The sequence below is a fragment of the Etheostoma spectabile genome, unplaced genomic scaffold (genome assembly GCF_008692095.1).
Source record: "Etheostoma spectabile isolate EspeVRDwgs_2016 unplaced genomic scaffold, UIUC_Espe_1.0 scaffold00570086, whole genome shotgun sequence".
NCBI lineage: Eukaryota > Metazoa > Chordata > Actinopteri > Perciformes > Percidae > Etheostoma > Etheostoma spectabile.
The window spans coordinates 1-17,017 of NW_022605520.1; the positions used below are offsets into that span (position 1 = coordinate 1).

General features: G+C 42.0%; 3 non-coding genes and 1 pseudogene across 3 annotated transcripts; all 4 read right to left on the minus strand.

Moving 5' to 3' along the window:
- Positions 1 to 8,014: 8,014 nt before the first annotated feature.
- trnan-guu (transfer RNA asparagine (anticodon GUU)) lies at positions 8,015 to 8,087 on the minus strand. The gene has a single exon. It is a non-coding gene; the product is annotated as a tRNA-Asn (tRNA).
- Positions 8,088 to 9,667: 1,580 nt separating this feature from the next.
- trnan-guu (transfer RNA asparagine (anticodon GUU)) lies at positions 9,668 to 9,741 on the minus strand. Its single transcript has one exon. It is a non-coding gene; the product is annotated as a tRNA-Asn (tRNA).
- Positions 9,742 to 11,717: 1,976 nt separating this feature from the next.
- Positions 11,718 to 11,946, minus strand: LOC116685605 (uncharacterized; annotated as a pseudogene).
- Positions 11,947 to 14,718: 2,772 nt separating this feature from the next.
- Positions 14,719 to 14,934, minus strand: LOC116685604 (small nucleolar RNA U3). Its single transcript, XR_004330992.1, has one exon. It is a non-coding gene; the product is annotated as a small nucleolar RNA U3 (small nucleolar RNA).
- Between the last annotated feature and the right edge of the window lie 2,083 nt (positions 14,935 to 17,017).

Genomic DNA, 17,017 nt, shown 5'->3' on the forward strand with positions numbered 1-17,017 from the left:
GACGGACCATGCTGCAGCTGCTCCCCCCTGTGCTGAGCCACTGTGCAACAAGTGCACAGGTCCCAAACAAGATGACGTGAAAAAAAATGACGACAACAAGAAGACAAATGTTCTAAAGTGTATATTGTGTGTGTGTTGTGTGTAATAAAAATATTAGTAGACTAATGTCAAGCCTTTAGTTTTCTTTTTTTAACCTCCCTTTCCACTCGCCTTTGCCTTCCTGTTTTTACTACAACTACAAACCACTGGCAAGAATCTCAGGGACTCAAAGGCAGGACGATGCGAATGCCACGGGTCCCTGGGACCCGAAGGACAATGTTGCGGTCCTAGGGACCCGAAGCAACGTCAAGGTCCCCGGACCCAAAGGACAATGCCACGGGTCCCAAGGACCCATCAGGCAATGCCACGGTCCCTGGAACCCAAAGGACACGTCAAGGGTGCGCGGGACCCGAAGGACAATGCCACGGGTCCCAAGGACCGAAGGACAATGCCACGGGTCCCAAGGACCATAAGGCCAATGCCACGGGTCCTATGGACCGAAGGACAACGTCAGGGTCCTATGGACCCGAAGGACAATGTAAAGGGTCCTATGGACCCGAAGGAACGTAAAGGGTCCCCGGGACCCGAAGGACAATGCCACAGGTCCTTGGAACCCGCAAGGACAATGTCAAGGGTCCCTGGGACCCGAAAGGAACATCAAGGGTCCCCAGGACCAAACGACAATGTCATGGTCCCGGTGACCCAAGGACCACGTCAAGGGTCCTCGGGACCCAAGGACAATGCTACGCTCCCTGGAACCCAATTACAACGCCACGGGTCCGGGGACTCGGAGGACAACACTATGGTTAAAACTGCACGGCTCCCCAGGTCCCGAAGAACAACAAAGGGTTAAGAAGTGCCTAGCTAGCTCATTGGTAGAGCATGAGACTCTTAATCTCAGGGTCGTGGGTTTGAGCCCACGTTGGGCGGTGGTATTTTAGAGAGTGGGATCGAGTTAGATCGTCTGTCAATCGCAAGATTAGCAGGTCCATGCCAGTGTAAAATCCCTGTAATTTACCAGACTAAAATGTGCCCTGCATTCTACAATAATGGCTTGTGCTGACCTCCTGTTCCTTAGATCAAACTAAAGTCTGGTGACAATGCATGTTTAAATTCTAAAAGTTCAACCATGTTCTAGAACTGCAGCTTAACATCTAAACTAAAATGTACATTTTAGAACTGTAATTAACAGTTTAGGACCGCAACTCTTAAATTCTACAACATTCAACCTATTGTTCCAGAACTGCAACTTAAACATTCCAGGACTGCAGTTAACATTCATATTCGTAAAAGGAAATGCAGCTGAGTCAGTTTCCCGATATCATTTGCCAACAGGAAACATTTGATAAAAATTATTACCAAAACACAGACTTGATTTTGCAGTAAAAATAGTAATATTGTGATGAATTTGCCAAATAGGTGACACTCTCTCGTCCATCACACTCAATAAATAAACCAGATTATTCAATCTATACCTCCACTTCTATGCAAAGTAGTCTCATACAGACCCTATCGCACCCTAAACGAAATCATAAACCTAGACCAACGAACAAGGAAAGTCCGGTCTGCTCGTTTGTTCCTCACATTTTACCCAGTTTTTTCTATTGCGTGCAGTCGAAGCAGGATATGAAAATTGCCAACACATTGCTTGCTCCTAATCTGTGTTTAATTAACGATAAACTGGATTTTAAATTACAGATTGGGATCGTATAATCTCCTGCCATTAGGGATCGTCCGGGAGTTGAACCCCGGACCTCTCACACCCGAAGCAAGAATCATGCCACTAGACCAACGAGCCTCTTAAAAGCCACTTAAGTCTAGTAGATTGTCATGGGATGCTTTCATGGCTCCACGGCCCGATTCCGCTTTCCGATCTCATTGACAACAGAAACATTGATACAACATTTTTTTTGCCCAAATACAGACTTGATTTTGTCAGTAAAAAGTGATATTAAAATCGGATGAATTTGGTGACAATTTAGATTAAGTTACTTTCACTTTAAACTGTTACATCTCTCTGAATCACCATCTGCAAATTTTTCAAACCTCGTTGGCATGCCGACCACCATCTACAGTAGGTAAATCACTGGCTAGCTATGCATGAGTACCTCATACCTTTTACCAGGTTCAGGTGGTTATAGTTATGGTCAAATGAAGCTTCATTAAGCTTTCTGAACAATGTTCTTCATTTTGGTTCAAATCCCACTTCTGACAAAATTGTTTTCATTTGGAACTAACATCTAAGACATGATATTGGGAAAAAGATAGCATAGCAGTTCTTTGTATTCAAGAGGACATGAATGTGCACGAGAAACGCAATTGCAAGTAAAGCGTTTTGTGAGCATCTTTATTGTCACCACATATAAAGTTACTGACTGTGATTTAACTGAAGGGTTTTGTAAAAGTTATCTTTTGTTCTGTAAAACTTTGGGTGTGTACAAAACAGGAGAAAAGGGTTCTTTGTTGCATCCAGGTTGTTATGTATAACAATAAAAAGCGCAATTGACATCATTCCATCCAATACGGGCAAGACGGGGTTGACTGACAGATTTTAAAATCCACACAGATAAACAGTCATCGTAGCGGTTTGCAGGATTTCGCAAATTTACAGAGATTAACTGGCCGTATAATGGCGATTAGACAAAAAGAGAAGTACTTCCACTCGTTGTTACCTGTCGTTGCTATGGGTAACAAGAGTTCACAGTCCCACGTTTCCTTAGGGCCCGTAGTGGATGAAATGGTAAAACATTTGGCCCTGGATGCATAGAAGGCCTGCCATATGAGCGACAAAATGTGGGTGTCCTGAAAAAGGTTCTTTAACTCTATCTCCTTCAACTCTTTTTTTTGTTTCTTGTTAGTCCAGGCAAAAAGTAATGGTTTTGGGTCATCTGTCCATCTCTACATCAGAATCAGAAATTCTTTATTGATCCCTGAAGTATGACTCTGAAAAAGGCTACTCTTTTCTGGATTTGAACCAGCAACCTAAGGATTTCAGCTTTATGCCTCTACGGTCCTCCGCTCTACCAACTGAGCTAGGTAGTGGGCCAAGAAGTCTAAGGCGCTGGTTAGTCTCCAGTCTCTCTGGAGTTCAAATCCCACCACTGCCATTGGCATATATTACATAATGGAAGCCAACAAATGTGTGTTTGAGAGAGTGGGAATATCTGAGTTCTGTATTGCGGTGGATATGCTGTCAATCGCAAGATCCCAGTGTCAAAATCCATCCCAGTGAAAAAATCCTTGTAATTTACCAGACTAAAATGTGCCTGCATTCTACGATCATGGCCTGTGCTAACCTCCTGTTCCTCAGATCAAACTAAAGTCTGGTGATAATGCATGTTCAAATTCTACAACTTCAACCTATTGTTTCTAGAAGTGCAGCTTAACATTCTAGAACTGCAGCTTAAAAGAAAGATGATGTGTATTTTCATTAATCCAAATAAAGTTGATGTGTATATGCATTAATCCAAAATAAAGTTGTGTGTGTATATGCATTAATCCAAAATAAAGTTAATCAAAAAGAAAGTTGATGTGTATATGCTTAGTAAGTAAACCTTGTGGCGTGTATGTGTGTGTCTGTGGTGTTGGGAGTGGGCTGCTAAATGTCAAGGGCTGGGAGGAGATGGATCAGAACAACGTGGTATTACAGTGTGTGGTGAGGTGAGAGAGAGAGAAAAATATAAAAAGCTTCAAGTAGACTCTAATAATAATCATATTGTTTCTTCCACGTTTAAATATCTGACTTTATTGCCACTATCTGTTTTCTGCTCTCTTTTTGATTTTGATTTGAGCACTAAGCACCTCTCTCTCTCCTTCTCTCCATCTGTATGCAATCTCATCCCATTAATGCATGTTACTAACTCAACTTCTTCCCTTTCCTGGAGTCTTGTGCTCTCTCAACCCCGTAGTCTTGAGACCGGGGTCCGGTTCTTGGCCACTGCAGTTTTCCTTTACTTCTTTTCGTAATTAGCTTTTTTTGCTGACATTTGTGAAAAACATAATGTGGCCATGCGGACTGATGTTTTCACTGTGCAACTTTGACCCATCAATCATTGGTGGTTTCAGTGGTAGAATTCTTGTCTGCCGCGTGGGTGACCTGGGTCCCGATTCCCAGCCGATGAACTTTTCCTTTACTACTATAAAACCAAATAATATGTAAAATAAATATTAAATGGTCAAATATACAGTATACACACTTAACACTCTCCCTCATTGGTCCATCATTTTCCTTTTTCGACTCCCCCTCTGTCTTTCTGACTCATAAAAAGCAGACTCCTGGAACTCTTTCCAGGACATCTCCTTCTCCGTGCCCTGGTCTTTGTAAATAGAAAAGACTTTAGCGGGCAGTAAATGTACTTCCCTGCTACTCCACTCCAGGGAATCCAGTGTGAATGTGAGGACTGTTTGGGCCCTGCTTCAGTTCCATTCTGCAAAACTGACACTTGCGACCTGTGAGCTGGGGCTCCTGTGTGGGGGGTCCTTTTCCTCTTTTGCTGTCCTCTGTCCTCCACCCTTTTCTTTGTGGCATCCAGTTCCTGCTGAGAGGACTCTGGTCTGTGCAAAGTCATTAAAGGCATTTTGGGTTTGTCAGACCTTCAGCACCATAGGCTTTAAAAGCCTTAGTGGAGCAGTAGAAATACCTGACAGGTCCTTGCTGGTAAAAGAAGTGGACGGAAGAACCATCATTCTCATACCGCGACTTTGGCTGGCCACAGGGAAGACATCTTTTTGACTGTGATTTTTTTTGTGCTGGCTGTTGTTGTTGTTGCTCCTGCTGTTTGTCCATTATGTTCTCAATTATTCTCAACTATTTTCTCAATAGAGTCTTGAGTTAGTTAGTTAGTTAGTTAGGCGTGGCCCGGGTCTGCACAGGTGGTGGTGGTGGATTAACAACTGGAGCAGACATGGTAACAACTGGCACTGGCAATGCTTTTGACTTAATACAATGCCAATTTCTACTCACCACAACATAAATAGACAATAACAACACATGAATCAAAGCACGGTTAAGGTTAGCGTTACATTAACTGTAGTTAACACGTAATCCATCCAAACGTGGCGTTAACATGAACTGTGACTAACTTTATAGCATTCATGTAACGTTTAAAACAGAAAACGTCTGACAGGACAGCATAACATTTCATTACACGTTTGGTTATTTAACATCTTTCATAGATAATCATATAAATAACTTACCTTTTAGAGTAATGTTCAGCGGAGCTCTAACGATGTGTGCTCAGACTAGTAGTGGCCAAGGATATATTCATCCGTAGTGGTTTAGCAGTACCATAGGAAATGAATGGGAATCAGTTTAGGGCGTTTTAACTAAAGAATTCCAGAGTGACGCGCGGGAGACCCGGTCTGATTCGGCTAATGCAGCTTTCCTTACTACTATTCGGAATTAGCCCTTGCAAAAAAGGGCATGTTTGTGTGAAGGCAAACAGCTCATTTCTGGTGATGTTACTTCTAGATTTCAGCCATTCACGTTAGCTACATTTTGGTTGTTGGTGCACTAGGCACCAAGAGACTGTGATCCGTGTTGATGGAAAATGGATAAAATTACCATCAGTCACCATCCATCAGTGTTCCTTGTTAACCTGAGGTTCAACAATTGGTGAACCTTCCTTTCCAGCACTTTGGAGTAGAAAATCAACAAATAATTGTGATAATTAATCGTGATCTCCATATTGATCAAAGTGCCTACATTTTTAAAAATAAAACATCAGCCTTTTGAAAAGTAATTTATATATAAAATCAAATTATACAGTTCAAGTTTGACGTTTGTGCAAATGCCAAGCAAGTCAGTGCAAGAGTAAAACAAAGCAGCATCCTCTTCTCTTTTGACACACAAAACCAACGCAGCTATGCTCGGACTGAGCAACAAACAACATATATCCCTAAGTGTCAGTCAAATATATACTGACAAAAATCAGATATCACTTTATAAAAACAGCCACTTTGTTACTAAAATGTGCCTATGACAGGATTGTGTTCTTACCGTTTAATGTGACTTCTGCTTTCGGACATCACTGATCAGCTTCTCAACATCGGGCATGTAAGATGTAACTTTAATCTTTGTAACTTTTATCCCATTGTCATTTAAACACTTCAGCACAGCCTCACATATGTCCTCCCCCTGTGTTTGGCCTTTCAGTGGTATTAATTGGATCATTTCTTCTGCGGCCCATCGGAGTTCACATACATGCATAAAAGCGCAGTCTGTTCAATATCGATCACATCACAGGACTCATCACAGGCAATTGAGTATGCTGGCGCTGACTTAATTGCCTTGATTTACTGATCGGTGATGTTGCCTGCCATTTTAATAGCCCTTTCCTTCACTGTCTTAGCGGAGAGAGGCATGTCTTTAATTTTTTGCATTATCTCGGTTCTGATTTTGAAGTCTGCAATAGGTATTCTGATATGTTGATAAATGACTCCTTCATGTAGTCACCATCTGTGAACGGTTTGCTACGTTCTATTATCTCCCGGGTTGCGACAGAACTTGCAGCAGTAGTGGAGTTTGGAGATGCAATCCACTTCTTAAAACTATTTTTGCGCTCCTCTAATTTCTCCAGAAGTAATGCAATTGCACGTTTTCCCTCACTCCCAACTGGGTACTCGGCTGCAAATGTAGCCTGCCTTCCCTGATTTCCACATTGCTGTTTTGTTATTTGACAACTTCTCGCTACAGAGCAAACATTCAGGCAATCCTTCCGCATTGGCAATGAATGCAAATGATTCGGTCCGAGAAACGTTGAATCTTTTGTTCTCCTCAGTTAGTTTTCTCTTTTTCCCTTTGGGATCCATGGCCCATCACACAGCCGCCGGTTTGTTTACAACAGCCACCTGCCTGGCATCCCGCCTTACTGATAGAAACGTGTGTCGCAGGCTATGACGTAAATCTTCGTAGACAGAAATGTTGAAATTTAATATTTATTCTACACATTGTTACAGCATTGAAAAATGTTAATAATGTTTGTCATGTTTGTTTTCCTACAGAAACCATATTAAAACAAAAAATACATTTCTCTCCCCCATCTTTTTCCATTTTCGGATGTATCCTTTTGTCATCATTGATGGGTCGTAAACATTTCATCTGCCTCTATCTCAATAACTATTCTTTTCATTTTTTCAAGCAGTAACTAAACCCCTAACCAACATTTTTAACTGAAAACCAATGTATGTGAGTGTCAAGTAATGTTATTGTTGGATTCAGGTCCAAATTTTGACATTTTAGTGCAATGCAAAGGTGCATAACAGATTTTGTTTCTACATACCTGGAGCGATGCAAAGCAGGGATGGCCAACTAGTCAAGGAACAGCAAGAGACTTGGTATTTAACTACAAACTGACTATGTGACAGATGTGTAATCTGTCATGGCCTTCCTTCTGAAGCTCTAGCCAGGCGCCATTCCTCGCCTAAACAATATGAGTTTCTTACAGGAATGTAGTGAAAAGAAAAGTCACATCTACAAAGATAAATTGAAAGATGTGACTCCCTGATGGTCTAGTGGTTAGGATTCGGCGCTCTCACTGCCGCGGCCCGGGTTCGATTCCCGGTCAGGAATGGTCAGGACGTGAGAGACTCAGGTGTGATGTTTGAAAGAATAAGTTCCTGGACTTGATTTTGATTTGTCAAATTCTTCCTCATTAGTTTAAATGAACTGACAACATCAGTATATGACTTACAGTTCTCAAAGACGCACACAATCTCAACTGGTTATCCTTTAGACAGCTAGTCTCTTTTCTTTTCTCTCACTTTTGTCCTCTGTCTGGCCTATGTATTTGCTTGTATTACATCAAGTGACCTGCATACCAATGACCGTAAAGATTAATATGTACAGTACATGGTTTTCAGAACTGTACCTTCAGATAAAGGTAAGGCCACTTGAGTTATCTTTGGGCTGCTCTATATTCACCTGCAGAATGGTAAAGCCTAGAGTTTGCTTACTCCAGGTTATTTAAGCAACAAACGTCCCTGGGTGGACTTGAACCACCATCCTTCGGTTAACAGCCGACTGCGCTGACCTATTGCGCCACAGAGACTGCATATGTCTAATGTTTAATGAGCGGGAGCTCGATCTTTAAGCCACAAGCATTTGCTTTATGGCTTTTTGAGGTTGCGCTGCACATGTATGCTTACATACTCTAAAGAGAACAATACAGAGGCCGTCAGAGATGGCAAACCTCACTGCCTGTGCTCAAGTAGAAGAAGAGATAATTGTGTTAACAAATACTCTGGTAAAAGTAGAAGTACTGATTTAACTTCTTTACTCAGTAAAGTACCAAAGTACAGGCTTAGCAATATAATTAAAATATAAAGTAAAAGTAGCCTTATGAATGACAAAGCTCCCTGGACCAGACAGATGATACTAGAGAGCACACTGAGAAACTACAGTAGACATGGAGAAAAGACTCTTTATCTTTATTCTTATATGCCATTGCCTACATTTTAAATGGCTGTCTGCCAATAGGCCTAAAACATATATAAACATATAGCCTATTTATGTTGACAGAGACTGGGACTCCAGGTTAATAAGATTCTGACCGAGTAGCAAGATATGAATTCAAGTGTGATTTTGTGAGAAGTCTTGTATTTCCAATTAATTAGATTACATTTTGTAATGGTAACTCCAGGAAATTATTTGAATTTAGTGAGGACTAGATTAGAACTGGATTTAAAGCTGATTGTGGTTCCAACTTCGGCCCAGGTGTGTCTGTTAAAACACAGACGGAGACAACTTCTCTCTGTTGATTTATTACAATCAATCATCAGTATAAACGGGGGGGGGGGGGGGTGCTCTGCTATGAATGTGTGTGTGGTAATAAAAGAAATAAACAACATTGTAATGGCTACCATACACAATGTATAGGAATCATATATGCTAGTAAATAATAACAATAAACCAACTACTAATTACATTATCTTAATGAGCAAGGACGTTCAACAATCGCCATTAATCGAATCAACAGCCAGGTGTAACCTAGCCAACAGTAGAAGAAGTAAACAAGCTAACTTTTAAATGTACCAGAACTACAGACCAATACAACAACAGGCTTACATGAACTGACAACATCAGTTCTATGACTTACAGTTCTCAAAGACCACACGATCTCAGCTGATTATCCTCCAGACAGCTAGTCTCTTTTTCTTTTCTCTCACTTTTGTCTCCGTGTGCCGTGCGCGCCTGCTCGTGGTGTGAGGCGGGTGTCCGCGCTATTCTCCGACATGGACTCCAAATCACACCTGATAGACAACCTTTAGTACAAAACTAAAGTAACAACCCATTTTGTAAAATGTAGGGAGTAGAAAGTACCGATATTGTGGTAAAATGTAAGGAGTAAAAGTAAAAAGTCGCCAAAAAAATAAAGAGGAAGATAAAATATCCGCAAAATCTACTTGAGTACAGCAATGAAGTGTTTGTACTTCGTTATTTTGTTAACAAAGTATTTGTACTTCGTTACTTCCCATCTCTGATGACTGTAAAGATTAATATGTACATGGTTTCCAGAACTGTATCTTCTGATAGACATAAGGCCCTTGGGTTATCTTCAGGCTGCTCTATAGTCTCCTGAAGAAGGATAAATCCCAGAGTTGGCTCACTCCAGATTATTTAAGCAATAAACGTCCCTGGGTGGACTTGAACCACCATCCTTTCGGTTAACAGCCGACTGCGCTGACCTATTGCGCCACAGAGACTGCATATGTCTGATGTTTTTTTTATTTCTGATTCTGATGTAGAGATGGACAAACGACTCAAAAGCATAATACTTCTTGCCGTGACATAACAAGAAACAGTAAAAAAGAAGTCAGCGAGATAGAGTTCAAGACCCTTTTTTCAGGACACCCAAACTTTGTCGCTCAATATGGCAGGAATTCTATGCATCCAGGCCAAATTTTTACCATTTCATCCACTACGGGCCCCTAAGGAACTTTACATGTGTCTTCTTCCTGCTTCTGGCGAGAGCAGTCGTGTTTTTTTCCTCCTCTCCCCTCTTATCTCAGCTTGGCTTCTTCCCAGTCTGTCTGGATTGTCTTGTGATACTTTTTCTTTTCTCTTTGTCCCCTGCCTGCTGTTTTCCTGGAAATATTCAACATGGAATTGATCATCTGGTCGCTCAGCGCTATTGACAAGATTTTTTCACCTAAACATGCTTCTCCGGGAGAGCCGCATTGTCCCAGCGGGACGTTCCCTGCAGGCTACACTCGCGATTCCTATTCACGGGATTGGCAGGTGGTCTGCCTGGATGTCCTGACTGTGGGGATGTCGAAGATATTTGGATAATTGGAATTCTGTTGGTGGGGCTCCTGATCATCGGCCTTGGGGTCTCGCTGACCTATCGGAAAATTGGTAAGACAGCCGCCAGCAAATTCCCCACCAGCTGTCTGGGGAACTTAAGAGTGCCTAAATGGAGTGATTGAGGGGATGAAGGTTTTACATCTAAGGGCTAACCAGTCCTGTGAACTGTCTCGTAACATCTCAGACCGGACCGTGGAAGCGCAGTAGGGGATTGATACCAACAGGGCTCAGTCGGTGGAGTTGCTTCGTGTGACCACCGGACTGGCAGAGAAGGTAGATGGACTGCAAAAATCACTACGTGATATGGATGCTTGTATGACGTTGAGGTCGGTGACAACTGATTGATGGACATTGATTTGTACAAATTCCACCGAGTCACCCTAAATTTGGATTGAAATTGATCCACTGTTTCCCCCCCCCTTTTCTGCCCGAAGCGGGAAAACAATTTGCAGCTGACATTCTATCCTTTCCCTTGCACTGGCTTATCTCTCCAAGGTCACGCAGATGGACTGAACTTTTACCAACACAGACAGTCTGATGCGCTACATTTACACACACAACTCATTCTCACACACACACCATACACCACCCCCCCGAACCAGCCCCAGATCCGTCTGACTGCCTGTTTCTTTCTTTCTTGTGTTTCCACCTCACGTCCATGGTCAAGGCCGGGCTGAACTGGGCTGTTTTGCACAGTGCAGTCAGTCTGTCTCACATTTCACATACACACGCACACACACTCACAGTCAAGGCCGGACTGAACTGAGCTGTTTTTCAACAACCCACACAGTTTGTGTCTCACACGCACTCACATCCACAGACACCATACACCAATATTTCTTCATGTATGTAGTCTTGTGCATTATGTTATGTCTTGTATTATCCTGCTGTCTGCATATATCCTTTTCAGAGTGCATGTGGCGGCGCTTTCACTAGCTGCGGCTCGGAGGCTCTCTAAACTCTCTAAACTGTATTTCGTTGCATTGTACCTGTACATGTGTGATGACAATAAAGTTGAATCTAATCTAATCTAATCTCAGGAGAGGGAAGCGAGTAATCATCCAAGCTGTGTACAGTAAGGATGGGACGCTGTTGACCTCAACTGAGGAGGTAATAGAGCGGTGGAAGGAGCACTTTGAGGAACTCCTAAATCCAGCTGAACGTCCTCTGTGGCAGAGGCAGAGGTGGAGGATGATGGGGGTTTGTCGTCAATTTCCCTGGTGGAGGTTAATGAGGTAAGCCTAATGTCTTTCAAGTAACATTGTCCACCATGGACAAGACAAATACTTCAAGATTGGCAATAACTGTAGTTAATTAAATAGCCTAGCACATTTTATTATGTTTGTTCAAATTAGTTTTCCACACATCTACTAATACCACTCTGATCATATTCCCTTCCTCAATATTCCATAAAGAAACAAGAACGATCATCAATGACAGAGAGCATATGAAGTGAATCATTACTCTCTGTCAACTTCACGCTCAGAAAGGAATATCACAGCTCAGAAAGGAATTCACATCATCGTGGTCAGCGAGACCAAACACTTTAGAAACACATTCCTCAAGTCAGAAACTCTAGAAATGATCCCTGAAAGTATAGTCTTGTTTAGACTGAGGGGGGGAACTGCATCTCATTCACTGCAGAGTGATTGTCACTCAGGGTTCAGAGGGACAGAAGCTAATCGTTACGTGCTCCAGATGACTGAGGTGAGAAAATCTATTTAGATCTTTAAGAAGACCGATATGTAGATTGAATTAGATTTTCAGTCACTGTTGTCTCAATACTTCAGTGTCAGCCAACTTATTCTCTACAATAATGCTCCACTCATTTCTTTGCGTTAATACTGGTTCTAAACAACAACCAAGTTCTTCATTCCCAGACCAAAGGATGGTTGAACCTGCTGCATTTAGACTTCAGCTACTGTTCCAACCTCCACACCTCAGTGAAGAGGAAAACACTTCAATTAAAGGGGAGCAATGCAGTTCTGGCCATTTCTTGGGTGTTCCTCGTTTTTGCTCGCAGGTATTGTCTATTGAGCTCCACCTCCAGGTTCTGAATAGATATTGGCGGCTCCTCTGTTTCCTTGTGTCTGACTCCTCCCTCGGCCAGTCTGCAGTTTCCTCTTTCTCTGTTCCTCCAACAATGCTTTCTTAAGTTTCTGTTTCCCTTTTTTCCGGCTCAGTCATGGCAATGCTGTGAAAAACACCAAAAGAAATCCATCGCTACCTTGTTAGCAAGACCTGATATCATGCTACACTTCCGCTGAGACGGCGACTCGCTGACTGAAAGTTGCAAGGGGGGGGGGGGTCCAGCTCACAGGTGCTAGGGGGGAGCGAGACGACCACCATTCAACTCATTCCAGTGACTCCGAAGCTGTTCTGTTGGGTAAATTAAGCTAACAATAAATGCATAGTTGTATAAGTTCTGTTTATTTCTTCCCAGTGTGACTCCCAGGACTTATGAGAAGTGTTTTAGAGGAGACCTGCTCAGCTCGTACTGCTCTGTGTGTGATCAATACATATCTGGAAGATTCATGTTCCCTTAAGGTCCTACAACCGTTTTTAACATTCAAGTGACCTCAGTGCAGCACAAATATTCTAATAACCCAGTTTGTTCTGAAAGAAATGATGTTGATATCTTGACTGTAGAAACCCGGGTTGATGTTTTACAAGCTTTTATAGAAAATAGAAGCAGACGGACAATGAGCTATGAAAATGACCTTAGTCCTCAGAGGGTTAAATAATAGGAAGTTGCTGAGCACACAGTTACTGGAGTTAGAGAAAATGACGTCCCAACGGCGCATACTTGTGTGTACTGCTCTTGTGCAAAGACATCCATCTTTTTTTTTTTATTAGATTAGATTCAACTTTATTGTACAAGTACAAAGACAAGGAAATGCATTTTGTGTCTAACCAGAAAAGTGCAATTTGATATACAAAGTACAGACAGGTGGTGCATTGGCAGGACGAAATATATTATGTTATTTTTAGTTTTTTTTACTGTTTAATAGCATTTTTTCAAGAACATTTTCAGTCTGATTGTGAGTTGGCCGGCCGTTGGCTAGTTAGCTAACGGTAGCTTCCATGCTACATAAATAAGACAGACAGAGATGTCCCTCATCTGGTGATAGAACCCTGATTTCCCCCCCCCCCCGTCCTGTTGGCTCAGAGCTTCACAGACTCAGTCCACAGGTACAATTTAGTTTGAGAGGTTGTCATCACTGAGTTGTGGTTGTGAATGAAAAAAAATACATGAGTAAATGTTGCACTGCACGCTTGCAGCTGTCATTCTGTTCATGGAAATATCAATCTACACATTTGTGAATATTTTTCCTGTAACTTCACATTCAGAAAACCGGTGTGTGAATATTTTCTACATGTGCAAATTACAAATTCAGATTTTTTTACAAGCTCTCGTGTTTTTTTCCATTGTGTGACATCAAATTAAGATCACACGTGGGTGAATATTTTTGCAAGTGCAAATTTTATTTTTACAAGTGCAAATTTAAACACATAAGTTCAGATTTTTTTGTTCTGCAAACTCTCACCTTTGGCCCCATATTTCCCTTCATATGAGTCAGAGCCAGCAGCACTAAGGAAGAGCAGCCTCTCCTACGGCGAGTGGTGGCGACCCACGGGGAAACTTTGGTTTCCCAGTCAGTTCCAGTAGTACAGGTGAGAAGTGGTGGATAAAACGAGGACTGTGTCGGCGTTGTTGGTACGTGAGTGGAATACATCCCACATGCTAACACATATCCAACGCCATCACCCAGACATGCCAATCACTGGAACGAGACAAAAAAACTGTCCAACGTCTCCTCCCTACAGTGCTTAACCAGCCTTTAGATCCAAATACAAATAGGGCCAAAAATCAGTGAATCAATCAGGATTTACACGTCACCTTCAATGCCCCGTATCCACTCGTAGAGTAACCTGGCTTCAAGTATTTGCTGTATGTACTCAAACCTCGTTCCAACATGCCATCCCGTCCACCGGACTTCAGTGTACCGTTCCACCCCTTTAATACATGTCAATCAAGCTGAGCCTGTAAAGGCCACACAGTCTGATTAGTCAAGTGGAAACACCTGTGGGAGTGGAACATGATGTGTAGAGATGGGCTTTCAAACAACGCACTTTTTGACATGTCAAAGTAGGAAAAGCAAAGGTAGAAATAAAATGAATTATGGCTTAACTCAGTTTACGTTTTTACACCGGACATAAGGCATTACAAAGTCAAGAAAGTAGGTGTTAACCCTTTCAAGTAACCTTGTCCAGCATGGACTGGACATTCTTCAAGACTGACTATAACTTCAGTTAAATAGAAAGCTTAGTATGTTTTATTACTCCACGTGTTAGTTTTCCACATACCTGCTACTACCACTCTGAACATATTCCCTTCTTCAATACTCCATAAAGAAGCAAAGAACAATCATCAATGACAGAGAACATATGAAGTGAATCATTACTCTCTGTCAGCCTCACGCTCAGAAAGGAATATCACGACTCATCATCGTGGTCAGTGAGACCAAACCCTTTAGAAACACATTCCCCAAGTCAGAAACTCTAGAAATGATCCCTGAAAGTATAGTCTTGGTTAGCTGAGGGGGGGGGGGGGGGGGGAACTGCATCTCATTCACTGCAGGGTGATTGTCACTCAGGGTTCAGAGGGACAGAAGCTAATCGTTACGTGCTCCAGATGACTCTGAGGTGAGAAAATCTATTTAGATCTTTAAGAAGACCGATATGTAGATTGAATTAGATTTTCAGTCACTGTTGTCTCAATACTTCAGTGTCAGCCTACTTATTCTCTCCAATAAATGCTCCAGTCCTTTCTTTGCATTAATTGGTCTCAGAATGTTGCGGGTTAACCACCACTGTTGATTATTGGGTACAAAAAGCACTCAAGATATGTATTTATATCATTTTTTAAATGTCTCCAAATAATGTTAAAAGTCAGTTTTTGGTAATTTTTAGTATTCGCTGGTTTATTAAGTCAATTCGGCGATGACGTCACACTGGGGAGCGAAGTCTCAGCCTGGCACTAGAACTACGGCGACTGACTGGGATGAGGAAGAGGAGGAAAAGCCAGCAGCCAAATAATTAACGAAATAACGAAACGGGCATATTTGTGTTAACCATGACACCGGGACAACAATGGGACGGTTGGGTTTAGGAAGCAATAACGGCACTTCTTTTTCCCACAGCCCTCTTTTTAGAAGCATCGGTAGCTCAGTTGGTAGAGCATCAGACTTTTATTCTGAGGGTCCAGGGTTCAAGTCCCTGTTCAGGCATGCAGTTGCACATTTTGCTTGATGCCATGATAAATTGTACACTTTGGCAATCCTTAACACTTTCAGACACTGTATCATTTAAGTAACATGCACAAGTCTTTAAAAGAAATGTGACTGTTTTTCATGCAGGTTTGCATCATAACAATGCGGGTGCTATCTCTAAATGATCAATGGGCAACCTACATCTTCTTGATGGCACCCAAATCTCTGTGCTGATCTCCCTGCTTGGATGGCAAGTCATCTGGTGGATTTTTTCCGTCAAGAGGAAGCTGATCAAGAGGGAGAGTTGTTTATTGTACCAACTAGCAGTAAAGTTTATTTGTGGAGCCATAAAATTGCATTAGGTTATCAACGTTTTCAGCGAAAAAGAAAACCACAGCTCAAGTCCCTGGTAAGGCAACAGCTTGATTCTGGGATAGTATGAAGTGCTCGCTAACGTCATCTGTCATGCAGGTTTGCAGGATGTTCACAGTCTGCTAGTCGCCATGATGAGTTGTGACTTTGAGCTTTTTAATTAACCTTTTTGGCCAATTTTCAACCAGTTGTGCAATAACATTTGGTGTTGCATTGTGCAATTATGGTCTACCCTCCTGCTGTCCAGAAGACCGTGATCATGGCAACAGCTCAATGGTCTTCATTTACTTGCACTTTAATCTGTAGTTCAGCAGATGGTTTTTTCCACAGTCACTTGCTTTTGAAGCCTGGGTAGCTCTTGGTAGAGCATCAGACTTTTAATCTGAGGGTCCAGGGTTCAAGTCCCTGTTCAGGCGTAGAGTTGCACATTCTGCTAGATGAGTTGTCCATTTGACGTGCTTGTATGGACATGGACAAATTCAGATGCTATCATCATGTGTGTTCCATGCGCAAGTCTTTAAAAAGAGTCGTATATCATAACAATGTTGCTGGTCAATTAACAAACCTATGGGGAACCTACATCCATCTTGCTAGCACCCAAATCTGTACTCATCTCCCTGCTTGATAGTATGTCCAGGACATACCACATATGTTCATAACCCTTTTCATTGGTTTGCTACGACTCTTAAATAATTCCTTTCATTGTATCAATCTCAGAAATAACCAAAGAATGACAAATTTCATTCATGTGCTTGTGTTCACCACCTGTCACTGTTAGCAGCAGTAGTGTTTTTTTAGTTTTTTTAAAACACCTGCCCCGGTGAGGGTTGAACTCACGACCTTCAGATTATGAGGACGCGCTGCCTACTGCGCCAACGAGGCTATGAAAGGCATTGCAATGGTTGGGAAAATCTCAGAAAAACTAACCATTTGGTCGTCAATCTTATAAAAACAATGTTTGTGGAGACATATGTACTCACACAAAGGCTAAGATCAACACTAGATGCTTTTTCATGACCCCATGAAAGGG